Raw genomic sequence first — 26,556 nt, forward strand, 5'->3', positions numbered from 1 at the left:
AACACTCAAGTGACATTTCTAAGGTGTGCTTCTAGAAAAATGTCGTATAGCTCCTTTGAGGAATGTGGAAATACCCCCCTTCTGGAAAAGCAACCCCCTGAATTATGGGGCCAGAAGTTTACCTCTGATTTGCCCATACTGTTGGTTTCATGAATTCTATTTTTTTTTTTGGGGGGGGAGCTTTCTAAACCTTCTGAAGCATTTAAAGTTGAAGTTATGCCTTTTAGAAATACCATAAGGAAGAAAACAAGGAAATAAAAACCCTGAAAACAAAAGTAATTTACCTTTGGATATAATAACTAAAGAGACTTACATATCCCACAGAATGCTTTTCTGTTTCAGCCATGACTGCGCTATGGGGTGAGAGAAAAAACTAGGGATCCTATTAAAACAAACTTAATTGGCTGAAACCTACTGCATATGCCTCAATGATTAACAAGAATATTTTATTTCTATCAGTTGTGCAAATGAGAACAAGGCAGTTTAAGGTTTTCCCAGTTCACATATTAATTCAGAATGTATGAAACAATTTGAATGAAAATGACCTAGAGGCATACCTCAAAAAGCCTTGGATACATGCACAGCATTGTAAACTCACTGGCCTCTTTGTGGTGCATTAGCCCCTTCTCCCCATCAGGAAGTTTACATATTAAATTAACTTTCATTTAAATAAAGAAGTCCTTTGTTTAAATATATATATATATAAAACATCTACCACTTTGCTAATCTTGATGACATTTAGCTCACAGTTCGCTATCGATGTTCTTAAACTTCAGTGAATATCAGAATTACCTTGGGCAATTATTGAAAATGGGGATTATTGGGGACATGACTATAGAGAGTTTGCTTCAGAGTAGGAGGTCAAACCTCCTATGTTATTTCTGGTGCAGTTGGTCTAGGTACTGCCCATTGAGGGACACTGCCCAAGACAGGCACCTGACCATCTTAGAAGGGCACTGGCCATTGATTTTCTCCTTTTCCATCATGCACTTACAGTTAACCATGATTTTCATAAACATCCACTTCTCAACAACAAAGGAGAAAAGAACATATCTTATTGATTTGCTTTTCTTGATGAAGCGTAAACTGTTCTTCCGTTATTATTCAAGTCATTTGAGATTTAATGCAAGCAAGTAACTCTCAACAATTCTCTGTGGTTGTGAAATTAGACTGTTGAACCTTATTAGGAGTCTCCCACTGGCGCAAATGTTTAAGCTCTATACTACCAATTGACGGTTTGACAGTCAAACCACCCAGAGTCTTCCTCTGAAGACAGGCCTGGTGACCTGCTTCTGAAAGGTTACAGACTCAAAAACCCTATGGAGCAGTTCAACTTCACATACGTGGGGTTGCCACGAGTCACAACTGATTCCAGGGCAAGTAACAACAACATGATTTGTTGTATTGAAGATTGTGTTGATTGTTTCAGGCTTCTTTGAACTCAGACACCCCTAATTTCACCTGCTGCTTTCTACTGAGAATGCTCCTCAAACTTTACATCATTAGACTGTTAAGATTTTGTTACAAAATTTTTCTGTCACTGGCAATACATCGTAAGTGTATCTTTTTCTGTTTCTATTTGATTTGTTTGGATTATATAGGCTATCTCCTTTTCCCTGAATTCTCGGAGGGAGCTCCTGGACTTCCTCAGTAAAACGAAAATCTTGTTCAGCTTTACAGACTTTAAAAATAAATGGGTCCTACTAGTTTCTATTTTGTTAACTTAATTCACATTTCTCTATTTATTCTTAAAACCCCAAAAAACCAAATCCATTGCCATCGAGTCAATTTCGACTCATAGGGACACTATAGCGACCTATATTTTTAAAGGACGTAAATAAATAGCAAAATAATTAGGAAGTGATTGGTAAAAAAAGAAAATAAATGAATGAGTAAATGAATTATTTACTTCAGGACTTTTTATCCTAAGAACACATACACTTTTTTAAGGTAAAAAATTGACTAATGCTGTACACCTGTTTTTAATGTGCTTTTCCACCCTGTTTACCTATTTATTCACTATGACAGATCGAATTGTGTCCCCCCAAAAGATACGTTGATGATGTTCTAATGTCCAAACCCACGCATGTGACCTTGTTGGGAAATAGGTTTTTCTTCTGTATCAGTTAAATTAAATGAGGTAGGTTGGGCCTAATCCTAAGCCCTTCTGAGCTGCGTTCTATAAAAGGAGAGAATAGATACAGAAACAGAGTCTCAAAAACAGGGAGAAGACATTACATGACGACAGAGGCATAGGCATCTGTAAGCAGCAAGAGAATGCCAAGGATTGCTGGCTGCCACCAGAAACTAGGAGAGAGGCAGGGAACAGTTCCACTCTCAAACCCCTCAAAATAAATCAACAAGGCCAACACCCTTTGGACTTCTGGCCTCCAGAACTGTGAGAAAATATATTCTGTTATCTACAGCCTCCCACCTCGTAGTATTTTGCTATGGCAGCCACAGGAATCTAAGACACCACTTAATTCTTTGTTATGCTCCTTGTTTTTAAGGGCAAAGTAACAAATGTTTCGATTGGAAGTCTTCACATTCTTTCTGTTCTTTTAACATGTATTCCCTGCAAAGCAGCTAAGACATTATATTCGGGAGAGCCAGATTCTTCTGCTGGGTATTTAGGCCCGTCTGCATTTCTTTACAGTCTTGAGCACTCACTATCAGTGCTTATGTGCATGCCTGTGTCATGTATATATGTATATGTATTATATACATACATACATACATATATATGTGTGTGTGTGTGTATATATATATATATATACACCAAACCCATTGCCATCAAGTCGATTCCAACTCACAGTGACCCTATAGGACAGAGTAGAACTGCCCCATAGTTTCCAAGGAGCACCTGGTGGATTCAAACTGCTGTACTTTCGGTTAGCACTTAACTGCTACGCCACCAAGGTTTCTAAATATATATATACAGTGGTGTAATTTCTCTCTCCTTGCTTGCTGAAAGTGAAGAGGACTTGAAGTATTCACTGATGAAGATCAAAGACTACAGCCTTCAGTATGGATTACACCTTAACATAAAGAAAACAAAAATCCTCACAAATGAACCAATAAGCAACATCAGGATAAACAGAGACAAGATAGAAGTTGTCAAGGATCTCATTTTACTTGAATCCACAATCAACATGCATAGGAGCAGCAGTCAAGAAATCAAATGACATACTGCATCGGGCAAATTTGTTGCAAAAGACCTCTTTACAGTATTAGAAAGCAAAGACTTCACTTTGAGGACTAAGGTGCACCTGACTCAAGCCATAGTATTTTCTATCACCTCATATGCATACAAAAGCTGGACAATGAATAAGGTAGACTGAAGAATTCATGCCTTTGAATTATGGTGTTAACAAAGAGTATTGAATAGACCAAGGACTGCCAGAATAATGAACAAATCTGTCTTGGAAGAAGTACAGCCAGAATGCCCCTTAAAAGAGAAGATGGCAAGACTTCCTTTCACATACTTTGAACATGTTATCAGAAAGAACACATCATGCTTTGTAAAGTAGAGGGTCATGAAAAACAGGAAGACCCTCAATGGATGGATTGACACAGTGGCTGCAACAATGGGCTCAAACACAGCAACAACTGTGAGGATGGCGCAGGACTGAGTAGTGTTTCGTTCTTTTGTACCTAGGGTCACTATGAGTTGGAACTGACTTGATGGCATTTAACAACAACAGCCAAGGCTCCAGAGTTAGTAAATCATGGGGTCTTAGAGTTCTTAACCACTCCACCATGATAATGTTATCAATGATAATATTTGTTCTTAAAATGCTTCTTCTTAGCCTTTACTTTCAGAATTTATATTTAGTTCTTGATTCACTGGTGTCTGAGCACCTTGTAAATAAGGATGGGAGGCTTCTGTTCTAAACAATTTATTTCTTCTCCCTTGATGGTTGGTGTGTTCACCCGCTGCCCACCAGGGCTGAAGACACATAGTCCCTGCACCTCATCCTGACCGTACTGAGGATTGCAATTAGAGCCACAGAGCTGGCTCATCCTTCACAGATCCAGCAAAATCTGGCATAGCCTTGATTTGCTTCTGTTGGAAAAGAAACTGGACAAATAACTGTATGCATAGTGACGGGCTTGTGAAGGAGACAAAGCTATGCCATCATAGTTTTTTCTATTGCCATAGTTTTGTCTATACACGTTTAAAACCACTATACATATTATATTACTCCCTTTGTTTCATCCCAATAAATTGTGCAGTGTCCAGGGGCAATTACATATAAAAATATAACATGTTGCACAGGAAACAGTAGTCAGAGGTGTAGAAGGAACTTGAAATTATAGATTTTATAAGCAAATCCTAAAACTAACAAACAAAAACAAAGATATCCAAAACAACATTTTTAATTCTAATTCTTCCTAGAAGCAATGTCACCTCTTGGTGGTAATATTTTTTTTTTTAGAAGAAATTCTGTGGCTGTAATTCCTTTTGTGGCTTATTTCAACCCAGAAGGGAAAACACTATCATTTATGATCAGTACTACTTCATATTTCTGAGAATATTTGCATTCTACTTGATCTCAGATGTAATTAATTCTCCCAATCTATACAATGATTAGATACTGATTTGAGGAGACACAGCACAATTTTAGTATTATTAAATAAGACAGAGTGAGTTAGAACATTATACAGAAAACATATGATTTTATGATTTGGGCAATCAGTTTTTCTTTCATCCAAGGATCCCAGGGAATGTTTATGTTTCATTTTACATTGAGTAACCTCATTATGGTTATTATTGTTAGCACCAGGTTATAGGAAGAAATGAAAATGAAAGATACCCATATTTTGCACTTTCTCTAAAAAGTCCCCACAGCCAGTTCTGAATGATGAAACCTGGATCTGCTCCACGGTCCATTTTGCATTGCACATGTCTCTCCACTAGGTTGTCACACATGTCCAAGCACATACAGTTTATATTAGAGAATTTTAAAAACTCAAACGCTTGACCACTTTCAGCCGGGTTACAGAGGATCCTAATGTTAAGAGCACAAATTGTGAACAATTTCCAAATGCCTAACACTTACTAACTGTCCTTGGGCAACTATGGAATTAACATTCACCCAGTTGGACAAGGCTTGGCTTTTTGCTTTTTCTTACCAGCTCATTCAATCAATTGCTAAGTCATGCCAATTCTATTTCTTAAACTTCTCTTGACTTCATTCATTTGTCTCTATCCCTCATGTCATTAACTGCTCCAAGGCACTGTTATCTTTTTTCTTGACCCCTGTAAAAGCCTCCTAACTGGTATTCCCTCAACACTTGTGCTGTTCTTCAATCCATTCCCAACAGAGCAGCTAGAATGATCTTTTTACAGTGAAAATCTGATTATGTTTCACTCCAAATTAAAACAAACAGAATACAATCAAACAAATAAGTCTTCAGTCTTCCCTATCCCCTTTAGGCTAAAGTCTAAAATTAATAGGTGGCCTGTAGGGAAGGCCATGCATGATCTGAAGCCTCCCTTGTATGTGCCTTCTCACTGCCTGCGCTACAGTCACACTAGCTGCCTTTTTTTTTTTTTTTTTAAAGTTCCAGGTTCTTTCCTCATCTTTGTCCCTTGTACATGCTCCTTTCTGCCTGAAATTCTCCTCTACCCTCCTCATCCCATCCTACCTTCCCTGGTTGTCTAACTCTTATTCTTCAGGGTTCAGGTTAAATATCACTAACTCTGGTAAACCTTCCCTAACCCCCCAGACTAGATCAGGTTTATCTGTGATATTCTTACATCACTCTGGATTTCTCTGTAGGACTTTTCACAGTTGTAACCAACTGATCTGTCCTCTAACTAATTGCTTAGAATTTCTGTAATGAGATGATGAAAATTCTATCTCCCACTGAAACATAAATTATCTTCTACTATTTTGAAAGTATTAATAGGATCTCCTGTATCAGTACTGATGAACATCTAAATGCCTAGGTAACACTGGAACATGATATAAATTGCCAATAAATGTAAACTGGTTTACAACATAGAGCTTTCAGTTATTTGATTGAGTAGGAACTCACCTTTTTTTATTGTGATGGACTGTGCAACACAAAGGAAAAGTCAAACAGAGTTTATGTTAATTATAATAATTCACTGAAATGTCTCTCATGACATCTTTGTGGACAAGCTGAAGTATTATGGTCACGTTGGGAGATTTGTAATGTGCAGATCTCAACTTATGTCCATCAGAAGAGAATTCTCTATTCTTGACCCTGTCCTGTTAATTTTTACCTATGAATTGCTTAAAGACAGAAAAGCTATGCTTCTTCAATAAGCATATTATTCAAAGCTGGTAACAACGGCAATGGAGTGTGGAAAGAGGGGACAGCTAATCTATTTACTGGCAGAATTGATTAAGATGCTAAAAATATCTTGAAAGGGTAGAATAAAGCATATAAACTTAAAATGGTGTTAAAATGCTGCACGGGTTTGAAAATTGTACAAATATAAAACAGGGAATAACTGAATGAGTTAATAGAAGTTGGTATATAAAAAATCTGGACTTCAGTTCACTGATTTTTTTTTTTTTGTTATTAATGGCATGACCAGTAGTAAAAGGCAAATTATAGCAGTCTCATCAAATCATTAAAAATCTTCTAAAATGAAATTCTAGATTTCATTAACAGACAGGTAGAATCAGAAAGCATTTTGCCTGTTACATAAATTTCAAGTCTTACATTTCAGAGTCTTATTGATAAGCTAAAATGCATGAGGATGAGGACATCCATTAAAATATTACCTAATAACTACATGCATAAACCTACATGCTAAGGCAAATTCCAAGAAGAGAAAGACACACTTCTTGACCCCAAGGAACATACAGTTTCCAAAAAGGAATGATTCAATTGCAGATAACTATAGTAGAAATTAGAAAAGAGAAAAGGCCAAAAAGAAGATAACACTGAAGCATAGTGGAAATCAAAAAGAAAGAGAGTTACTTTCTTCTGATCATGAAGGACAGGGAGGAGTTCTGGGTGCAGGTGTCATTTAAGGTAGGCCTTGAGTGACTGGTAGGATTAGATATTTGAAGGAATGATCAGAACAGATAAAACAGTCTGAGAAAGATATAGCCACAACAATTCCTAGCATGAGTTTGGGAATCGTGAGTTGTCCAAACCAAACCCATTGCCATCGAAGTTGATTCCTACTAAAAACAGCCCTGTACGACAGAGTAGAACTGTCCCATAGGGTTTCAAAAGAGTGACTGGTGGACTAAAAATGCTGACCTTTTGGTTAGCAGCGGGACTTTTAAGCACTGCGCAACCAAGGCTCCCAGTGCGTTGTCCAGTTAGACTAAAGTGTAAGGTAAATCAAGGAAAGCGTTAAAAAAACAAAGGAAAAGTAGTATTGTTAAGTTAGGACCAGACAATGAAGAACGATAAATGGCATGGCAAGGGTCCAGGTTTTATTTCATGGGCACTGATAACGCACTATGTGTTTCTGAAAAACCAAAGCCTTGCTAAGAACTACATTTTTGAATTACAAGAGTGCGAGAAAAGAGGCCAGTTAGGATATGTTTAAAAAGCAGATCTGAAGTGTTGTGCTCATATCTTGTGCTTTAATTAATAGTTTCCATCTATATGGTTGGAGTCCCTGGATGGCGCAAATAGTTAACACACTCTGCTGCTAAGGTTGGAAATTTGAGTCTATCTAGAGGCACCTCAGACGAAAGGTCTGATGAAAAATCAGCAATTGAAAATCCTGTGTAGCAGAATTCTACTCTGACACACATGGTCACTGTGAGCCAGAGCCAACTCGATAGTAGCTGGTAGTGGTTACCTACAGACTGTCTAATCTAGTTTTTTAACCAATTCTGAGACTGACGCTATAGAAGTAATCTTAGTGACACCATCCAACGGTCATAAAATTAGGCCAAACTATCCACCAGTTTCTGCTTCAATCTTATAAAGTTAACTGTGGCTGAATCTCATTCTATTATCTTCTTGCCCTTGTGTCGAAGGAAGTAAAGAGGTAGAACCGTTTTTTATTTTTAGACACACAGGGAATACCATTCCACATTACATGCTCCCTATTGGTTACGCTTATCTTCTGGATTGTATCTCCTCATTTGCAGGACTGTCTGAAACATATATGAACTTGTTATACCCTTTAGACATTGTTTCTTGGACTTTTAACCATTCTCTCCTGCAGTGTTCCTGAAATGTGATCTGCGAACCACCTGTAACAGGTTGACCTAGGATGTTCCTTAAAATCAGATTCCTAAGTCCCACCCAACACCTATTGATCTGAATCTCTGGAATTGGGCCCCATATATCTGCAATATAACAGTTGCTTATATTCATTAATGTTTGAGTATCACTGCTTTATAGCATGTTGCCTCTTTCATGAATCATGATAGCTTTAAGGAAAATAAAAGGAAGTGGACAATGTTCAGTTGGAAAGAAGAATATTTGGAGTGGGTTTGGGGAAAGGCATGATTCTTGTTCTTAAACAGGTAGAGTGGTATAATTAACTTAGAAGTTAAATTAGATCACTATTCATTTTTGGAGCCTTGGTGGCACAGCGGTTAAGAGCTCAGCTGCTAATCAAAAGGTCAGCACTTAGAATTCACCAGCCACTCACTGGAAACCCTATTAAAAAAAAAAAAAATAGAGTAGTTCTATTCTGTCTTATTGGGTCACTATGAGTTAGAATTGACCCAACAGCTGTGGGCTTACAGGTTGATTCAAAGGATAATAATATTTAAGCACTGCATATTTAAGCACTGAAATCTGATAAGTTACATACTTATAAAATTGAACTAACCCAAGAGCATTATGTTTTTACTATCATCAATTCATGTATTAGGTGGATACAGCACAGTGTTCTTGACTATAGATTGGAATGATACTATAAAAATCACAACTTCTGCAATTCTATGAATGTGTTCATTAACTCTGCTGGAAGGTATTCCAGATATTTTTATTTTATATATTTTTGCTTACAAAAGAAAATTTTAAACCATACCAAAAATGAGTGATTAATATTTGTATTTAAATGGTCCACTCTATGAATTGATTTTATCACTTAATTCAGGTGAATAACATGAATGGGCTTGAGTCCTTTCCTTTGTGTTGAATAGAAACAGTCTTATAAAATTTTCATGCGTTGAATAAGGCATCGGCGAAGTGGATTAACAGGGAGCAACTCTATCCTCAAAGTAAAAGTAGAGGTAAAGTTTTGAACGGGGCTTGTGTCAAATTGCTTAATAAAAATACAGTTCCATATACTTAACTTGTAAGGGTCAGTTAGTTCCAAGTTTTCAGTGCTCCCGTGTTTCATAAAAATGTTACCTGGAAATGGAGTTTCAGTGATCTACTTACAATGTTACTTATGAATGCTGCTGATAAAATCATTTTCTCTCAAGATTGTAAAATGGTAAATCAAGGAAGAAAATAATCATATGATAAAGGGAAAAAACAGAGGAAGAGAAATGGTGGGATGCTTAACTGACCTCTCAGGGTATGGTCTAATACCAGGAAAATACTATTTAAAAGGAGGTGGGAAAGCATGTGCATACAAACCATTTTGTCAATTCTTCAGTAAAATAACGGGTTAAATTAAGTAAAACTAATTGTTCTTGTTGCTATTAGGTGCCTTCAATCAGTTCCGACTGACAGGGACCCTATGCACAACAGAATGAAACATTGCCCTGTCTTGGCACATCCTCATAATGGTTGCTATGTCTGAGCCCATTGTTGTAGCCACTCTGTCAATCCATCTCATTGAGGGTCATCCTCTTTTTGCCGACCCTTAACTTTAGCAAGCATCATGTCCTTCTTCAGGGACTGGTCCCTCCTAATAATATGTCCAAAGTGTGTAAAATGAAGTCTCCCCATCCTTCCTTCTAAGGCGCATTCTGGCTGTACTTCTTCCGAAAGAGATTTGATCATTCTCTGGCAGTCCATAATATGTTCAATATTCTTCACCAGCATCATAATTCAAATACATCAATTCTTCTTTGGTCTTTCTTATTCATTGTCTAATATTCACATGCATTTGAAGCAAATGAAAACACCCTGGCTTGGGTCATACGCACGTTAGTCCTCAAAGTGACGTCTTCACTTTTGAAGTCTTAAAAGAGGTCTTTGCAGCAGATTTGCCCAATCTAATACATTGTTTGATTTCTTGACTGCTACTTCCATGGGCATTGATTGTGGACCTAAGTAAAATGAAATCCTTGATGACTTCAATATTTTCTGTGTATCATGTTATTGCTTATTGGTCCAGTTGTGAGGATTTTTGTTTATTTTTTTTGTGCAATACATACTGAAGTCTGTAGTCTTTGATCTTCATCAGTGTTTCAAGTCCTCTTCACTTTCAGCAAGCAAGGTTGTGTCATCTGCATAATTCAGATTGTTAGTGAGCCTTCCTCCAATCCTGATACCATGTTCTTCACATAGTCCAGCTTCTCTGATTATTTGCTCAGCATACAGATTGAATAAGTGTGGTGAAAAGATACAACCCTGATGTACACCTTTCCTGAATTTAAGCCACAAAGTTTCTCTTTTCTCTGCTCGAATGACTGCCTCTTGGTCTATGTACAGGTTCCACATGAGCATAACTAAGTGTTCCGGAATTCCTAGGCTTCAAAAAATTATCCATTATTTGTTATCTTCCACACAGTTGAATGAATGTCTTTGCATAATCAATAAAACACAGGTAAACATATTTCTGGTATTCTCTGCTTTCAGTCAAGATCTATTTGACATAAGCAATGATATCCCTTGGTCCATATCCTCTTCTGAATCCAGTTTGAATTTCTGAAAGTTCCTTGTTGAAGTATTGCTGCAACTGCTTTTGAATGATCTTCAGCAAAATTTTACTTATATGTGATATTAACAATGTTGTTCAATAATTTCCACATTCTGTTGGATCACCTTTCTTTGGAATGGGCATAAATATAAATCTCTTCCAGTCTGTTGGCAGGTAGCTATCTTGCAAATTTCTTGGCATAGATGAGTGAGCATTTCCAGCATTGCACCTGTTTGCTGAAACATCTCAATTGGTATTCCACGAGTTCTTGAAGCCTTGTTTTTGCCAGTGCCTTCTGTGCAGTTTGGACTTCTTCCTTCAATACCATCAGTACTTGATTATATGCTGCCTCCTGAAATGGCTGAACATTGACTAATTCTTTTTGGTAAAGTGATTGTATATTCCTTTCATCTTGTTTTGATGCTTCCTGTGTCGTTTAATATTTTCCCCATAGAATCCTTCAATTTTACAGCTAGAAAGCTTGAATTTTTTCTTCAGTTCTTTCACCTTGAGAAATGCTCAGTGTGTTTTTCTGTTTTGGTTTTCTAACTCCCACTCTTTGCACATTTCATTAAATACTTTGTCTTCTCGAGCCACCCTTTAAAATCTTCTATTCAGCTCTTTTACTTTGTCATTTTTCAGTTCTCTTTAGCTACTCTACGTTCAAGAGCAAATTTCAGGGTCTCTTCTGACATATATTTTGGTCTTCTTTTTAATGATCTTTTATTTTCTTCATTTAAGATGCCCTTGATATCATCCCACTGCTCATCTGGTCTTCAGTCATAAGTGTTCAATGCATCAAGTCTATACTTGAGATAGTCCCTAATTTCAGGTGTGATATACTCAGGGTTGTATTTTGGCTCTTGTGTACATGTTTTAATTTTCTTCAGCTTCAACTCGAACTTGTATATGAGCAATTGATGGTCTGTTCTAAAGTCGGCCCCTGGCTTTGTTCTGACTGATGATATTGAACTTCTTCATTGTCTCTTTCCACAGATGTAGTCGATTTGATTCCTCTGCATTTCATTTGGTGATATCCATGTATGTAGTCACAATTTATGTTGTTGAAAAAAAGTATTTCCAATGAATAGGTCATTGGTCTTGCAAAATTCTGTCATGCGATCGCCGGCATCATTTCTGTCACCAAGGCCATATTTTCCATTACTCATCCTTCTTCTTTGTTTGGAACTTTCACATTCCAATCACCAGTCATTATCATGCATCTTGATTGCATGTTTGATTAGTTTGAGACCGTAGAAGTTGGCAATAATCTATGATTTCTTCATCTTTGGTTGTAGTGGTTGGGTATAAATTTGAATAATAATCATATTAACTGGTCTTCCTTATAGACATAGGGATATTATCCTGTCACTGACAGCCTTGTACTTCAGGATAGAAGTTACGGTGTTCTTTTTGACAATGAATGTGACGCTATTTCTCTTCAATTTGTCATTCCCAGCATAGCAGACCATATGATTGTCTGATTCAAAATGGCCAATAACAGTCCATTTCAGCTCACTAATGCCTCGAATATCTATCTTCCAGCATTTCATTTTTGACAACTTCCAATTTTCCTGGATTCATACTTTGTACATTCCACATTCCAATTATTGATGGATATTTGCAGTTGTTTCTACTCATTTTGAGTCACGGCACATCAGTGAATGAAAGTCCCGAAAACTTTACTCTGTCCATGTCATTAAGGTCAATTCTACTTTGAAGAGGTAGCCCTTTCCCAGTCATATTTTGAGTGCCTTCCAAACTGAGGGGCTCATCTTCTGGCACTATGAGACAATGTTCCAGTGCTATTCATAAGGTTTTCACTGGCCAATTTTTTTTTAGAAGTGATTTTCAGGTCCTTCTTCCTAGTCTTTATTAGTCTGGAAGTTCTGCTTAAAACTGTTCACCATGGGTGACCCTGCTGATATTTGAAATACCAGTGGCATAGCTTCCAGCATCATAGCAACAAGCAAGCCATCACAGTATGACAAACTGACAGAGGAGTGTTGGAAATCTAATTATTCTTCACAAAATATGCAAACTAATTTTGTTTTTATTAACATCATTACCTTGCTTCCAATCAATTTGGCAGTGAATAGAAATGGTCTTAGGGTTTTTTTTTTTTTAACCGATTATTCATTAAAATTTAGATAAGAACATACATTTATCAGAAATACAGAAAATCTACTCAGAGTGGAAGAGAACTGAATATAAATCTAAGTATGCTTGTGTGTTGGTAGTAGTTTGCTGCTAATCTGTATGAAAAATTGGTTGTTCTATCTTATAGTCTCCAGACATTTCTGTTACAGTGCAAATCCAGATACACTGATTTAACTTTAAAATGTTTTAAATACAGATTTTACTAAGGCTGAAATAATTTAGCCCTCTTATAAAACCCCCACTGAAATGTCCAAAATAATGACCAATACTAGATAATGATTACATTTTAAAAATCATAAAATTTCAGTGTATATTGCTCTACAGTTTTTCAATGATAAAATGTACTGCAATAGTTAAATTTAGCAAAAGAATAAAACTCTTAAACCTTAAAGGGTACAGACTACTTAAAAAATGAGTTTTCATTTATTTACATGTTTTACTTAATTACTAATTAATCCAATGTTCATATGAAAACTTCAAACTCAATCACAACAGATAAGACAGATGAAAAAGCTAACTTTTGTCTTATCTTTATATTGAAATATTATTTGGAATGTTTCTTTTTGTAAACTAAGTCTATTTTCAATCAATTATTCACATTTTACTTAACAAATATTACAAAATGATATATAAGGCACAGAACCTGATCTCAAGGAGCCCACAACCTCTAAAAAAAAATAATCATAAGAAGTAAAATAACAGAAGTGAGTTCTCACAAACTATGTAGAATGCTTATGTACCATGGAATGTTAAATGTGTGAGAAATTGGTTCCATATTTGGAAAACATGGTATATTACATAGTCTACTCTTAGAGAGTAACAATGAACATAAGAACTGAAGAGGTTATGACTATTCCTGGATTAAATTCACCTATTTAATTATATTCAATACAGAACGCCTTCAATTTTTTTGCCCCCCGTAGAACATTACCCACCCGTTTCCCCCTCTGCCTAATACATACTAGTACCCTCTGAACTAGTTTCCCTGGAACAAATTTTGGGGAGAATCTCAATAGAAGCATAAATTTTGCAAAGTTGTTGCATACAATGGGAAGTGGTTAAATCTGGGGGTCAAGGAAGCTTTCATAAACATGGGAATGCCTAGGGTGGGCCTTGAAAAATGAGTAGGGATTTGCTAGATCTGAGATATCCAAGCAGGAAAATCTAGGCAAAAGATAAGAACATGTGTAAACGATTAGAGGTCTTGAACAAAATGGAATGGGATGAGAGGAGGGACAGTTCTGGGAGTTGAAATTGGATGTGTAAGCATAAGACAAATAATCATAGTTCTTGCGGGTCTTGTTTTAGGAGTTTGGACTTTTGAATCTTATTGTGCAAAACTTGGAAAGATAGATATATAGAGAGAGCTATACAGCTATAGAGATATACCAAATTGATACAATCAGGGACAGTTTTGGATTTGCACTTAAAAATCAATGACTCTGATGGAAATATAGGGAATGGATTTGGGGGGTAGTACTGGAATAAGAAGTCAAAGACAATATATAACGTGCCATAAACTTTTACAAATGGTTGTTTTTAACAAATGTTTTTATGTATTCAACATTTTCTCAGTATCTTCTATGTTCCAAGCATCTAACACTCTGTACTGTATAATGGATATTCAATTAATATTTTTTTGAATGCATGAAATGGATGAATGAGTGCATGTTGGAGGCAATGGCGTGAGTTACTAAAATATAGAGGACAACAGTCATGCACCTTTTTGGCCTATTGGTTCTAAAAAAAAATTTGGTTCTGCTTGGTAGTAAATTCTTTAATATGATCTTTTAAATTGTGAAGTGAATGAAATATTCAGGTATTTTTTTTAGATAAGGCTAAAAGACTTCATAAAAATTTAATGATTGGGGTTGTGTCTCTGCATTATACCCACAGATATCTTGGGTGCTTATGGCCTCATACTGCCCATAGAGATATTTAAGTAGAAAAGTTTGAAAATCACTGCAGAGATGATAATAAATCTCTGAAAAATTTTTTTAAAAAGAGGAGTGAAATGGACTGATTCACATTTTTAGAAAATCATGCCAGATTGCTTACACTAGAATATATTTGTCCAAATGTCTGTTGAGCCCTTTATATCATTTATATAATCTCCTGTTGCTCCAGATATTTTGGAACTCCTCATTAGCAACCCCTTCCAGAGCCCATGGGACATTATTTAAAAAGCTTCCAAATTGTGTGCCAAGTGCCCGTCCCATTACAGTTGTTTTTTTTTTTTTTTTTGCTTGTTTGTTTGATTAGTGCCATCTTCTAATTTTTCAGATGGCTCTTCTAAACCATGTAGAAATTGAATATTGACTGGCAACTTTAATCTTTGCTATAACTGTCCTTGCAGCCTGTCTGAATTCACATTTGGATTGGTCAAATCAGAGCACTGACAATATGGAAATGGACGAGAACCCTTGGAAATGATTTCTTAAAGCAGTATGCCAAAATTGGTCTTGAGTAATGAGTGTCGCTGGAAGTAATGTACAACCTCCCCAAAAAGGATACTTAGAAGAGCAGTCATGATTGGAGGCAAGCACTCCTGTTAAGACATTAGCCTTATTGTTTTATTAACTCTTAGATTCAAAAACAACAAATCGTAGTGTATGTATATAAAAAAATCACTCTCCTTTTCCTTATATCTGACAGCTTCCTTTTGTAATGCTTTGTTAAAATTGTTTCTAACTTTAGCACTTAGTTTTAAACAGCATTTCTTGTAATCCCTCCACCACCCTCCACAAAAAGCATACAAACACACAGATACATACACATACACACTCACATATAAATACCACCTTCAAACAGTAAACTCAAATTTTCACAAGAATTAATATAACCCCTTCAGAATAATGGATTTAAAAGATTAGTAAGCAGGCAATGAGATAGACATGAGAGGACCAAGTAGAGATGAGGAGGTCTACAACAAAAGTAGGTGCTCAAATGTGGAATTTTTAACAGATTTTTATATTCAGATTTTTACATGCACACATACACACACATATACATGTGTACAAACACACATATAAGTTTGTATAGATTTTGATCACAAAACTGCAAGTTAAGGATACTTGAAATGAATGAAATAAAATGAAAGTGTGGGAAGCAGTATTGCAAAAGGAACCAATTCAAAGCAGTGAATTATCACAGCTAATTCTTTTAAACAGGTTTTTGCACTTGACAGAAATCACAGAAAATGGATTTTTTCCCCAAAGTAAAGGATCACAAACATTTCTGACACTTCTCTTTTCCTTTGGGACAATTTTAATATAGATGAAAAAGCTTTATACGAATGAGTTAATAATACCACAAAAAAACACTACTTAACCATCTGCTAAAATATAACGTGAAACATTTTCCATACCTCTCAGCTTCCTTAGTTGAATTTCAGAATGCAACCATTAGTATTAAATACAAGTACTAAGGATTTCCCCAAGTCATTTTGTTCTTCTTGATGTTTCTAATATACTTTCAGATACCTTCAATAACTTTCTCTATTGCTTTTCTATTTCTTGAAGCTTAAAATTAAATTTCCTTTCTGTCTGGTTCATAGGAAATCTTCATGCCTGCCACATAGAGATAAAGCAAGTTATAGGAGCAGAATCTTTTGTCTCTAACCCAATGTCTCCCACCATTTCATTTGAAGTGTTACTGAGTTTACAATCTTTTCCAGAATACTAGTATCACATGTCTACTAATTGTATCTTAAATTATTAAAGTAGTTGTATCTTTTTCCTACCTGATAAACACTATTGGTAAAAGTGAATACATCTTAAAATATAAATCCAGTGTATTTCGTAAGAGAGATTTGATTTACAAAGCAATCTGAGCTTTAGTATGATTTCCTATCTAAATGCTCCTGTGATCATAATCAAGACAAATTTACCCTTCTTCTAATGTGTTCCTAGGAAAATTACACTCATTTAATAAGCAACCAAAACATGTTTGTTCTTAAAGGGCAGACAACCAAGACAGAATCAAAACCAATGCATAAGTACAGGATGCAATTAAAGTCAGGAGCAGATAAGGGCAAAAGACGGGTGTAAATACCAAAGTTGATACAGAAGAATAGCACAAATACAGGTGATTTGAGAAAAGACTACACAAGAATAATGTATTTATTATATAGATCTTTGCTCTCCTGAAAATCTGGGAGAACTGACTATATCATTCTCTTGTTTACAACCCTTCAACGGCATTCTACTATCTATCCAAAACCCAAAACCACTGACTCTGAGTTTATTCTGATTCATGGCGACCCTATAGGATAGAGTAGAACTGCCCCATAGGTTTCCAAGGCTGCAAATCTCTATGGAAGCAGACTGCCACATCTTTTCCCTGCGGAGCAGCTAGTGGGTTCGAACAACAGACCTTTTGGTTAGCAGCTGAGTGCTTTAACCATTATACCACCTGGGCTCTTTCTGCTGTCCACAGGGACAGATAAAACTATTTACATAAAATATTACAGGCTCCATGAGACGGCTTCTACCTAGTTCTGAGATTATATCTCCCACCTCCTTCTGCCTAGCAGAGCACAGTCCTACACTAACCATGCAGTAGTTGTCTACTTAAACCACGGTATTTTTTTACTCATGTGCTATTCTCTCTGCTCATACTGCCCCATCTATCTGTAAGTCTCTGTATACTTATCTGCCAGACAGAGGCAGTCATCATTAAAGACTCAGCTCAGCATATCAACAATTCCACATTCCACTTACTCCCTACGTTTTCTTCCCTCTTGTTTTTGTCCTCAGGCTTTATTGTTTGTTTCTCCAATAATAACTACCATTTGCTAATCTATTTCATTTTTCTGATAAAAGCTACTAATTTTTGAGTGTTGATTTTATGCTAGGTGCAATGTTAAATGTTTTACAAACATTATCCTATCTAATCACCACCTCAATTTCATTAAGAACTTTTATTATTGCCATTTTATGGACCAGCAATCTGAAATAAGTTGTTTAATTCACACGCTAATAAAAATTTAGATCAAGCAAGAGCCAAAACAAACAGGATTTCAGAGGCTGACCTGACTCCTCACCCTGTTCAGACGCTTGTACCTCTAAATCAAGAGTGGTTTCTATACTGGGTTGCCTCACTTATAGCCTCATTAGACTTTCCTGGGAGTCTCCATTTTCTCCATGTCTTCGACCCTGGAGGCTTAATAGGACATTTCTTCCAAGTACATAAAGAATTTCAAAAGGACGAAGAGGAATACATTTTTTTTTTTTTTTAAATGTGGAAAGAGTACCAAAAGATTAATTTGGGGTTGCTAAAGTCTCGACAGCACTGGGGTGGGTAAAGTTCCTTTGGAAACCCTGGTGGCATAGTGGTTAAGAGCTACAGGCAGCTAACCAAAATATCAGCAGTCCAAATCCACCAGGTGCACCTTGGAAACTCTATGGGGCAGTTCTACTCTGTCCTATAGGGTCTCTATGAGTCGGAATTGACTCGACAGCAACGGGTTTTTTCTAAGTCTCTATATTTCAGAGATTTGCTCCCTTGTGACTGCTGACTTTCTAAAGCACAGACAAGTGATTATTTTTAAAAGTTCCATGATAAAATGCCCAGGGGTATACACATTGGAACCAGTGCCATCTTTCTCTCCCCATCACAAATTATGACAACGGAGGTTCCTTGAAGATTCTTTTGCTGACATGTCTGACACAAACTGGACATTTAAACATATGAAATGTTTGTTAATCTAAGACTTTGAATTTAATAAATGCCTGTATAAATATAAGACATGATTTGGAATAAAGAACTATTTTTTTTTTTTTTTGGCGGGAGGCATTTCTTCCATAATAAAGGATCACTGGACTTATCACACAGCTACGCTATCTAACTGAAAGGTCAGCGGGGTTCAAAACCACCAGCGCATCCGCAGGAGAAAGATGTGGCAGTCTGCTTTCGTAGAGATTTGGAAACCCTGTGGGGTCACTATGAGTCAAAATCATCTCGATGGCAGTGGGGTGTGTTTATACCTCTTAGGCATTTATTCAAAATAATGCTTGACTCTTTCTACTCTAAATGTTATCTTTTCCTCACCTTTTCGTCAGCTTTGGAGCTTCTAGGAAAATGGAAGGAAGAACTATTTTCAACAACCTCTGAGGAGAAAGCACTTCCCTGAAATTGCTGAGGTGCTGTTAAATAACCACTTAAATCACAAGTACATATGATATATTGTAGAACAAATTCCAGAAGCAACATGGCCAAGTAGGGCATTATGGAAACATGTAAAGCTAGGGCAATGATGGAGAAACCCTGACCTGTCACAAGGGTTAAAAAATATGCTCATAGGCTCTGTGTATGACTGTCTTCTTCTATGTGTAAAAATTAAACACTGCTTTATCTAGCAGAGGACTAATTACATATCTTAGCACATAGCAAAATAAAAGGAAGGCTTTACAAGAGGTCTGAAATGCTGTCAAAGTACACACTCAAACATTAAGGTATATTCATGAGATTAATTATACTCCAGAATGTTAAATCCCTAATATTATCACCAAGTCTCAAGGAAAGTTTTAATGTACATACTGGTTCCAGAAATATAAAACTACCTTTCCCACCAGGGACAAAACAGCAACCCTATACATGGATTTCATATTTATGGTTTCCTTTTCTCTTGTGTCATTAGTACTTTCTTTGTCCCTCATAGAAAAAGCTGTTGGTAGGCATAAATTTTGATTAACCACATAACTCAGCCAAAGCAGTCACATTGAAAAGAGTTAGCAACTCAGGCAGGGTACCACAACGTGAATTTCAATGAGAATATTTTACAAGGCAAATTACAAAGGAGACTATAATTATCAATTTCTCTCAATGCTGTTCAGATTTATGGTATGTAAGGAAAAAATTGTTGAGGAAATTTACTTGATGTGAATTTATGAATTGGTAGGACTACTTTTAAGAGAAGACCAAATGATAGCTAGACTTAGTTTCCAACATGTACTATATGTTATATGTCTCAGGAGTACACAAATAATTTGTCACAAATAGCTCTCTGAAGATTTTTTAAAAATTTATTTCACAATAATAAAAATTATATTTCTGCAATGGGATTATAAATTTTCTGAAGGTAAATTAATGTTCTTTTACATTGTTTTATTTCTGTGTGCCTAACATAGTGTTCAGAGCTTAAAAACTACTTGCTGATTAACTGGATTTTCTACTGTTTTCATTTCAGTCTTCTTAGTTGTCCTATGACAATTTTCACCTCTGTTCACCTAAACAGATCCTTGTTTTACTCACCATGACAAATGACATGCATATCAGCTATGTTAACTGGTAATATAGCTGGGTCTCTTTTTTCATACCTAGAAATATTGTGAAGAATTCAAGAGGTCTTGGAACTAAAGGTCTGTCTTCCTCCCACTGATCTCTTTGGAACTTGAAGTTGCCTCTTCAAAACCCATTTCCCATTGGGTGGGTTCTTGTTACCTGATGCCAGACCCTCTCAGTACCTGTCTGATGCCCAAGGTAAGCCCACTTAACTTTTCATTGATAAACCTTCATATTCTCCTCCAGATTACTCCTGAACATCCTGGATCAATTCCCCACTCCTTATGGTCTTCCCTGGCTACATAACATTGCATACCTTGAACTCTGCCCCCAAAATTAGATACTCTAAAAACTGATAAGGATAGTACACGGTTTAAAATCAGGAAAGGTGTGTCAGGGTTCTATCATTTCACCACACTTATTCAATCTGTATGCTAAGCAAATAATCTGAACAGCTGGACTATGTGAAGAAGAACGTGGCATCAGGAAGACTGGAGGAATGGAGTGGCATCAGGAAGAATGGAGGAAGACTCATTAGCAACCTGCAGTATGCAGATTACATAACGTTGCTTACGGAAAGCCAAGAGGACTTGAAGGACTTTTAGATGAAGACCAAAGCCTACAGTATGGATTACACATCAACATAAGGAAAACAAAAATCCTCACAGCTGGACCAATAAGCAACATCTTGACAAATGGAGAAAACGTTGAAGTTGTCAAGGATTTCATTTTACTTGGATCCACAATCAATGCTCATGAAAGGAGCAGTCAAGAAATCAAATGATATATTGCATTGGGAAAATCTGCAAAAGACCTGTTTAAAGTGTTCAGAAGCAGGTATCACTTTGAGGACTAAGGTGCGCCTGACCCAAGCCATGGTATTTTCAATTCTCTTATATTCATGTGAAGGCCGGACAATGAATAAGGAAGACAAAAGAAGAACTGATGCATTTGAATTATGGTGTTGGTAAAGAATATTGAATATACCATGGACTGCCAGAAGAACGAACAAATCTGTCTTGGAAGAAGTACAGCCAGAATGCGCCTTAGAAGGGAGATTCACCTCATGCACTTTGGATGTTATCAGGATCGAGCAGTTTCCTGGTTAAGAACATCATGCTTGCTAAAGTAGAGGGTCAGCAAAAAAGAGAAAGACCCTATGAGATGGACTGACACAGTGGCTACAACAATGGGCTTAAACATAACAACAATTGTGAGGATGGTGCAGGATAGGGTAGTGTTTAGTTCTGTTGTATGTAGGGTTGCCATGAGTTGGAACCTGCTCGATGTTGCCCTCACAACAGCATTATTAAGAGCAATGAACGCCAGAGTCATTAGGGTGTTATTCTTCTTTTAGTATAAATAATATAGTTTAAACTTATTATTTATTTAGTATAAATAAAATAATATTTTAGAGATGAATTTTAAAAAGTGTCCTTATTTTCATTCCATAATCAACAAAAGGGATCGCATACTGCACCAATGTCCATTTCGCTCTAACCAAAATATTATACCACATTTTTTAATGGTATCTCACTTTTATCAGAGACCAAGTGACTTTGTGAATGAAAGGTTGTAAAATATGGGGAAACTGGAGTTCCAGGTTTCTGTGAGATTTCTCTTCTACCGTTATTTTAGAGAGCTCTAAAACTTCACATTGATTATATGTAAATTGCTTTTTAAGCTTGTACTATTTTTTACTGGAATCATGAAAGCTCATCGTAACTACTGCTAAAAACTACTGCTAAGACTCAGAATATTAGTGCCAGAAAGATGTTTGGGCAGCCTCCAGTCTAATTACACTCCCTGCTCCACCCTCAATTCTACAGATGAGGGAATAGAAGCTCAGTGAAGTGATCTGGATTCACAATGGCAGTGCATTTTTTCCAAGAAACCACATATTCTGTGCTAAAAATTGGAAAATTCCCTATCCTAGGATTTTTTTTGTGTGTGTGTGTGCTTTAAATGGTTTACAGAGCAAATTAGTTTCTCATTAAAAAAAACAATACACATATAGTTTTGTGACATTGGTTTCCAACCCTACAACATGTCAATATTCTCCCCTACTTGACCTTGGGTTGTCCATTTCCATTCATTCAGCTCTCCTGTCCCCTCCTGCCTTATCGTCCTTGCCTCTGGGCTGGTGCACCCATTTAGCCTCATATACATGGTAGAGCTACATGTATTATTGTTTATTTTATGGGTCTGTTTAATCTTTGGCTGAAGGGTGAATCTCAGAAGTGACTTAAATACTGAGTTAAAAGAGTGTCCGGGGGCCATACTCTCGAGGTTTCTCCAGTCTCTGTCAGACCAGTAAGTATGGTCTTTTTCTGTGAGTTAGAATATTCTATGTTTTTCTCCAGTTCTGTCCAGGACCCTCTTTTTTGATCCCTGTCAGAGCAGTCAGTGGTGGTAGCCAGGTACCATCTAATTGTGCTGGACTCAGTCTAGTGGAGGCTGATAGTTGTGGGTTCATTACTTCTTTGGACTAATCTTTCCCCAGTGTCTTTTGTTTTCTTTGTTATTACTTGCTCCAGATGGGGTGGGACCAGTGGAGTTTCTTAGATGGCTGCCCATAAGCTTTTAAGACCCCAGACTCTAGTCACCAAAGTAGGATGTAGAACATATTCTTTATAAGCTACGCTATGCCAATTAAGCTAAATGTCCCTCAAGATCATGGTCCCCAGCATCCAGCCCAGTAATTTGGCCCTTTGGGGAGTTTGGATGTGTCAATGAAGCTTCCATGACCTTGCCTTGGTCAAACTTTGCTGACTTCCCCAGTGTAGTGTACTTGTCTTACTCTTCACCAAAGTTACCATTTATCTATTGTCTAGTTAGTGTTTTTCTCTCCCTACTCCTCCCCTCCCACAAAACCATCAAAGATTATTTTTTTCTGTGTATAAATCTTTTCACCAGTTTTTATAATAGTGGTCTCATACAGTATTTGTCTTTTGGTGATTGACTTATTTCACTCAGCAAAATGCCCTCCAGATTCATCGTGGTGTGAGATTTTTCACAGATTCATCATTGTTCTTTATTGTTGCATAGTATTCCACTGTGTCTATGTACCATAGTTTATCCATTTGCTACAGATTGAATTGTGTCCCCCCAAAACATATATCAACTTGGCGAGGCCATAACTGGCAGTATTGTGTGATTGTCCACCATTTTGTCAACTGATGTGATTTTCTTATGTGTTGCAAAACCCTGGTGGCGTAGTGGTTAAGAGCTCAGCTGCTAACCAAAAGATCACAGTTTAAAACCATCAGCCCCTCCTTGGAAACCCAATGAGGCAGTTCTACTTTGTCCTATAGGATCACTGAGTTGGAATCTACTCTATGGCAAGGAGTTTTATGATGTTAATGAGGTGGGATTAGTGGCAGTTATGTTAATGAGGCAGGACACAATCTACAAAATTAGGTTATATCTTGAGTCAGTCTCTTTTGAGATGTAAAAGAGAAGTGAGCAAAGAGACAAGGGATCTCATACCACCAAGAAAAAAGCACCGGTGGCCTTGAACTGAGAGGCTTCTAGACCAGGGGAAGATTGATGTCAAGGACCTTCTGCTAGAGCTGACAAAGAGTGAAAGCCTTGCCCTTGAGCTGGCATCCTGAATTTGGACTTCTAGCCTCCTAAACTGTGAGAGAATAAACTTTTGCTTGTTAAAGCCATCCACTTGTGGTATTTCTGTGATAGCAGCACTAGATGAAACCATTCATCTGTTGACAGGCACTTAGGTTGTTTCCATCCTTTTGCTATTGCGAATAATGCTACAATAAACAGGGGTGTACGTATGCCTATTCATGTGACAGCTATTATTTCTCTAGAATATATTCCTAGGAGTAGAATTGCTGGATCATATGGTACTTCTATTTCTAGCTTTTTAATGAAGCACAATATCATTTTCCAAAATGGTTGTGCCATTTTGCATTCCCACCAGCAGCGCATAAAAGTTCCAATCTCCCTGCAGCCTCTCCAACATTTGTTACATTTTATCTGAGGATTTTTAAACCATCTCAGGGACACATTAAATAGCAGTAACATTAATGTGTTTTGACCTTAAGCTTTGCAAGACAGCCATATACCTTCAAACCGTGTGGAACACACAGAGGGTTAGATACCCTCAACAGAGAAGCCCAGAGCCAAAGGACAGTTGTAATTTACAGTCATCTCCCTGCAATTGCTAACAGGGCCCTTTTCGCTATCAAGAGGTTCTTGATTTGGCCAACAAATTAAATGATCACAAAAATTTTAAAGTAAATATCTACCTCTAGTTTTTCCATCAGTGCCTATAATTTCTTGCTTAGGTATGCAATAAAGGAGAGCATATTCATTGCTTTCAATTTAGTGTGAAGTAATTTATTAAATCACTTTTGTCTGACACTTAAAATGTAACTGATTTATTAAGGGAGCAGGATGGCAGAGCAAGAGGACACTGGATCACAAGGCAAAAAGAACATTGAAAAAAATGAATAAAAGGGTAAAATGGGGAAAAAATTCAACTCTCTTCCAATTTTGCTTACAGGTAGTCTGGATTATGGGTAGATGTGCTTTAATTTCCTTTGAGACAAAAAGCAAGCTACATGAATCAAATAGAAGGAATTCCGCCTTTGATTTTAGGAGACAATGGTCTGTAGAAAGATTATTTGCATTGTGACTGCAAAGAAAAAATCATGGACTTTTACATGGAACTCCAAAGACAAATATATGTGCCTGTGTGTACATATGTATATATTTTCATGGAAAACACTACCTTGAGATGGCTTCTGTGAAGGGGAAGAAGCCAAGATGAGCTATCAGAGAGTTATATTATTCAGTCATTAAAATGAAGCAAAGAAAATACAGAGTGATTTCATATTAGAGTAAGCCTATGGCAGCTGTTTTAATTTAATGCATTTGGTAGGAAAAAAAAAATTCTTCAATGAAACTAATAAATTTATAGTACCTATATTCACTCTTTCCTGTCATAAGAAATTTTTAGGGTTTTTTGGGGTAATAATATGTTATAGGAAACAAGTCTGTTTTCATCTCAATGTACTTCACATTGTTCCTCTTTAAGGAGAAAATTCATCAATGGTATTATATCAGGAATGCTGCTATGAATTCTTGTAATCAATATCATGGAGACAAATCATTTCCCTTACATTTAGAGTTGGGAGGGACATTCCATTCTTCATAGAGAAATGTATTTCTACCTCACAGTCTAGCAGTCTATGCTCTGAACTCATATTTTAAAACACACCATATAGATATTTTCCTCGTAAGTGAAAAAATCTATATGCAACAGAATCTACACTGTAGAGTAACTGACATCAATTGTATTCCAATGTTATAACTACTTCTCTACTTTTATTTTTTTTTAATCAGGAAAATGATAATAATATAATCAGAAATATTTATGCATGTTGAGTTTCTTAAAGAATAAGGATAAACATAGATTAATATAAAATAAAACTAAATTTTATTTTATAGTGGCTTGAATGAATGGGCATTCAAAGCTTCTCTTCTTAATAACTTCTATAACCCCCCCAATGTATTGTTCATTTCCTTTACATAACTGTCATCTCCAGTGATTTTTGCTTCTGAAGCATACGTTAAACATACAGTTCCTTCTATGCAAAACTAAGTACAAGTGTTCCTGTTTTGAAAGCCATGTTTGTGGAAGAAATCTGTGAATGCCATCTGAGGTATAATCTCGGAGAAAATAAACATGCCTTAATAAATGGATCATAATAGGCATAGTTCCTCTCAACTTTTTATTGCTCTCTTGTTAAATAAGTTTTTTTTTTTAGAAATTCTTGGTTAAGACCACTAGTAGCTTTTTATTTTAGGACAAGGGACTTAGCTATAGAGAAATAATTAAGAGATTTTTTTTCACTACCTTAAGGTTTTCAAGAGACCATTCATTTCACTAAAAGTGTTACTGGAATTCCAAGGTTTTTTTTCGTTTGTTTTTGCTTTTTTTTTTTTAATCTAGCAGAAGTAATAGGTAAAATTACTCAACTACCTCTATAACGCACCCAAATTTCCACTATAACATTTTTGCTTATACAGAATAAATCCCAGACTAACTCTGCTAAGATACAGAGAGTAGGTGAACTTCATCTACCAAAGAGAAGAACCTCAAATTAGTTGGCTTTTAACCTCAGCTATTTCCCCCTCTAAATTGTATATTAGAGTAGTAAACAATGTAGTAGGGACAACATTTACATGAGGGCCTTTACTAACCCCATGTTTTTCAATCACTGGAGTTCTACTATGTCAATGCTGAAATCATATATCCAAAAGAAAACACAATTCCTTAAATATCATAATGTTTACTCTCCCGTGCA

Source organism: Elephas maximus, chromosome 9 (genome assembly GCF_024166365.1).
Source record: "Elephas maximus indicus isolate mEleMax1 chromosome 9, mEleMax1 primary haplotype, whole genome shotgun sequence".
Classification (NCBI taxonomy): Eukaryota; Metazoa; Chordata; class Mammalia; order Proboscidea; family Elephantidae; genus Elephas; species Elephas maximus.